Genomic DNA, 5,000 nt, shown 5'->3' with positions numbered 1-5,000 from the left:
GGACCAAGGAGTCTAACATGTGCGCGAGTCATTGGGCTGTACGAAACCTAAAGGCGTAATGAAAGTGAAGGTCTCGCCTTGCGCGGGCCGAGGGAGGATGGGGCTTCCCCGCCCTTCACGGGGCGGCGGCCTCCGCACTCCCGGGGCGTCTCGTCCTCATTGCGAGGTGAGGCGCACCTAGAGCGTACACGTTGGGACCCGAAAGATGGTGAACTATGCCTGGCCAGGACGAAGTCAGGGGAAACCCTGATGGAGGTCCGTAGCGATTCTGACGTGCAAATCGATCGTCGGAGCTGGGTATAGGGGCGAAAGACTAATCGAACCATCTAGTAGCTGGTTCCCTCCGAAGTTTCCCTCAGGATAGCTGGTGCTCGTACGAGTCTCATCCGGTAAAGCGAATGATTAGAGGCCTTGGGGCCGAAACGACCTCAACCTATTCTCAAACTTTAAATGGGTGAGATCTCCGGCTTGCTTGATATGCTGAAGCCGCGAGCAAACGACTCGGATCGGAGTGCCAAGTGGGCCACTTTTGGTAAGCAGAACTGGCGCTGTGGGATGAACCAAACGCCGAGTTAAGGCGCCCGAATCGACGCTCATGGGAAACCATGAAAGGCGTTGGTTGCTTAAGACAGCAGGACGGTGGCCATGGAAGTCGGAATCCGCTAAGGAGTGTGTAACAACTCACCTGCCGAAGCAACTAGCCCTGAAAATGGATGGCGCTGAAGCGTCGTGCCTATACTCGGCCGTCAGTCTGGCAGTCATGGCCGGTCCTCGCGGCCGGCCGCGAAGCCCTGACGAGTAGGAGGGTCGCGGCGGTGGGCGCAGAAGGGTCTGGGCGTGAGCCTGCCTGGAGCCGCCGTCGGTGCAGATCTTGGTGGTAGTAGCAAATACTCCAGCGAGGCCCTGGAGGGCTGACGCGGAGAAGGGTTTCGTGTGAACAGCCGTTGCACACGAGTCAGTCGATCCTAAGCCCTAGGAGAAATCCGATGTTGATGGGGGCCGTCATAGCATGATGCACTTTGTGCTGGCCCCCGTTGGGCGAAAGGGAATCCGGTTCCTATTCCGGAACCCGGCAGCGGAACCGATATAAGTCGGGCCCCTCTTTTAGAGATGCTCGTCGGGGTAACCCAAAAGGACCCGGAGACGCCGTCGGGAGATCGGGGAAGAGTTTTCTTTTCTGCATGAGCGTTCGAGTTCCCTGGAATCCTCTAGCAGGGAGATAGGGTTTGGAACGCGAAGAGCACCGCAGTTGCGGCGGTGTCCCGATCTTCCCCTCGGACCTTGAAAATCCGGGAGAGGGCCACGTGGAGGTGTCGCGCCGGTTCGTACCCATATCCGCAGCAGGTCTCCAAGGTGAAGAGCCTCTAGTCGATAGAATAATGTAGGTAAGGGAAGTCGGCAAATTGGATCCGTAACTTCGGGATAAGGATTGGCTCTGAGGATCGGGGCGTGTCGGGCTTGGTCGGGAAGTGGGTCAGCGCTAACGTGCCGGGCCTGGGCGAGGTGAGTGCCGTAGGGGTGCCGGTAAGTGCGGGCGTTTAGCGCGGGCGTGGTCTGCTCTCGCCGTTGGTTGGCCTCGTGCTGGCCGGCGGTGCAGGATGCGCGCGCCTGCGCGGCGTTCGCGCCCCGGTGCTTCAACCTGCGTGCAGGATCCGAGCTCGGTCCCGTGCCTTGGCCTCCCACGGATCTTCCTTGCTGCGAGGCCGCGTCCGCCTTAGCGTGCTCCTCCGGGGGCGCGCGGGTGCGCGGATTCTCTTCGGCCGCCATTCAACGATCAACTCAGAACTGGCACGGACTGGGGGAATCCGACTGTCTAATTAAAACAAAGCATTGCGATGGCCCTAGCGGGTGTTGACGCAATGTGATTTCTGCCCAGTGCTCTGAATGTCAACGTGAAGAAATTCAAGCAAGCGCGGGTAAACGGCGGGAGTAACTATGACTCTCTTAAGGTAGCCAAATGCCTCGTCATCTAATTAGTGACGCGCATGAATGGATTAACGAGATTCCCGCTGTCCCACATCTTGCCCTGAATACAGTAGAATAAAGGCCATAATACATAGCACAACTGACTATGGCATGTAATAACTGTGTAGCAGTACAACCTGGAAGAAGACCATGGACAGATACACAAGAAAATTCGATAAGGATCCTTCAAATAAATGGGCAAAGAGCAAAAATCGTCCCAGATCAATTGACACAGCGAATCAGCGAAGAAAATATAGATGTGTTATTGATCCAGGAACCCTACTGCGTAAAAAACAAAGTATTTGGGTACCCATCAAACTTCCAGCTGATCTACAGCCCCAAAGGCGAAGCACCCAAGGCAGCAATAGCGGTTAAGACACAAACAGTAACAGCTCTGCAGTTGACAAGCTTCTGCAACATGCACGTAGCTGCTGCCAACATAAATGGAGCCTTTGGTGAGATTTACATTGCCAGCATATATTGCCAATATGGATCACCCATAGACCATTTTCTCCATCAACTGGAGATTATCCTCGACAAACTCCAAGGGAAACCAGTTATCATAGGGATGGACACGAATGCGAACTCACCAGTCTGGCACAGCTCAACAATGGATGCAGCAGGCAGAACGCTTGAAGACTTCATTTCACAACACGGGCTCATAATAATGAATGAAAGGTCAGAGCTAACTACTTTCTCTGGCCCAAATGGGGAGAGCAATATTGACATCACACTCTGCACACCTTCAGCTGCCAAAGCGGTGTGCAAGTGGATGGTTCAAGAAGAATGGACGTCAAGTGACCACAGGGCTATAACATATGAATTCGTGGCACCTAAAAGAGCAAGAGCTACTGCGGAACTTGTCACCTACAACACAAACTTCGCAAAGTGGCCCACCTTTGACCGGCACCTTATCAGGTCCACAGCGCACTGGCAACGGAGCCACAATGTAGGAGTTAATGAAATGGTCACAAGGCTACAGGCAGCAATCCACGAGAGCTGTAGCCGATCAATGAGAAAGAGAACACAGGTGCAGAATCCAGTGCCATGGTGGAATGCAACACTTGCCAACCTGCGACGTGACACCATTACTGCACGGCGTAGTCTGCAACGAGCACGTAAAAATAATAATGAACCAGATATAGAAGCAGCAAAACAAATCTACAATAGAGTGAAAAACAAGTACAACAAGGAAATTGCCAAGGCCAAAGAGGAGACCTGGAAGAGATGGGTCACTGACTGCGATCAGAATGATCCTTGGGCCATAGTGAGAAAGATAATTCGGCCAAAACATGGAACAGAAAACGTGCTGAGCAATATAAAAACAAAGAACCAGACTCCTACAATGACTTGGGAGGAGACGGTACGGTCATTACTACAGAGTGTACTCCCTGATGACAACCCAGAACAGGACACAGACGACCAACAAGCTGTGAAAACTGACAACAACAGCTATGACAATGTGGACCTTGACCCAGAATTCACACTAGAAGAAATAGGGGCAGCAATAAAAGCTTGTAAACCAGGGAAGGCAACAGGTCCTGATGGTATTGATGATGCCATTATAAAAAGGGTTTGGCGCACCTGTCCCCATCTTCTCTCAGATTTGTACAATAAATGTCTACAGGAAAGAAAAGTCCCAGATATGTGGAAGGAGGGAAATGTCTGCATATTACTGAAATCAATAGATAAACCCAGGGACGAGCCTAAATCCTACCGTCCTATATGCCTTCTGTCTATCCTAGGAAAAATTCTAGAACGGTTAGTAGTCAGTCGTCTAGAAAAACGCTATGACGAATCAAATATAAAGGCCCACAACCAGTTCGGGTTTCGAAAAGGTGCATCGACGGAAATGGCTATTAGGCAGGTTTTGGGTAGTGTGGATTGTGAGGAGAAGTATGTGGTAGTAATATTTGTAGACATAGCCGGTGCCTTCGATAACTTATGGTGGCCTAGTGTTATGAGGCGTCTCAGAGCAATCCAGTGTCCACGTAATTTGTATGACTTAATGGCAGATTACTTTAAAAACCGAAAGGTTATGGTCAGAAATAGGGCTGGCTGTGTAGGGAAATTGGTCACAAAGGGCTGTCCACAGGGCTCTATTTGCGGTCCTTTCCTGTGGAATCTCGTCTTTGACGAGATTGTGATTGAAAAAGAATATGAGCAATGGACAAAAGTGGCATATGCGGATGACCTTGCAATCATCATTAAGGGTCAGAGCAGGAAACAGATAGAGGACAGAGCAAGAATAGCGCTGGGGGAGGTAATCAGATGGACCACCGAAAACAAGCTGGCGATATCCAGACAAAAGACGGTTGCCATGACCATCAAGGGCAGATTTGACAGTCACAGACCACCAACAATCCCTCTCGAGGGAGGAAATGTCAAGTTCGTTGCAGAGTTTACATATCTCGGTGTAACTCTGGATGAAAGACTCTGGTTCACACCTCACATGAGGAACATCCAGAATAGATTAAGTGCTGTCTCAGGTTCCCTCTTGAGGGTAACCAGAACGGAGTGGGGTCTGCAGAAAAAATCGTTAAGGGTAATCTATCAGGGCTTGTGCCTCTCCGTTTGCAGATATGGTGCAGCTGCTTGGGCAGATCGGACAAAGCACCGATATGTCCAACGAATAATTGAGGCAATTCAAAGGCCATTTCTGTTGCAGATGACCAGAGCTTGTAGGACTGTATCGACGGAGGCCCTGCAAGTACTAACAGGATACATGCCGCTCGACCTTGAGATAGTGAAGGCAGCCTTGCTGTACTACACTCGGCATGGTGTGGCTGGCTCGGTCGCAGGGTTCCAGGCTCCAAGACCCACTGCTGGGCAACGTGATACCAGCAGACAAATAGACATAATGTTGCAGGAGGAGTGGCAAAATAGATGGAACCAGACAGAGAAGGGTAGGGAAACCTACAGCTGGATACCAGATGTGGGAATGTGGCAGGCAAGTTGGCGGAGGGCGACGATTCCACCATACTCCCTAACATGCCTGTTGACTGACCATGGTCTGAAAAAGAAGATTTGTGACC

The 5,000-nt window shown here is 51.2% G+C and overlaps 1 pseudogene; it reads left to right on the top strand.

The window, feature by feature from the left end:
• The window catches only part of LOC126327540 (large subunit ribosomal RNA), an 8,105-nt pseudogene that overhangs the window by 935 nt on the left and 2,170 nt on the right, over nucleotides 1-5,000 (top strand).

The sequence above is a fragment of the Schistocerca gregaria genome, unplaced genomic scaffold (assembly GCF_023897955.1).
Source record: "Schistocerca gregaria isolate iqSchGreg1 unplaced genomic scaffold, iqSchGreg1.2 ptg001053l, whole genome shotgun sequence".
Lineage (NCBI taxonomy): Eukaryota > Metazoa > Arthropoda > Insecta > Orthoptera > Acrididae > Schistocerca > Schistocerca gregaria.
Note: the sequence above shows the minus strand (reverse complement) of the source record. Positions and strands in the feature narration are given on the sequence as shown.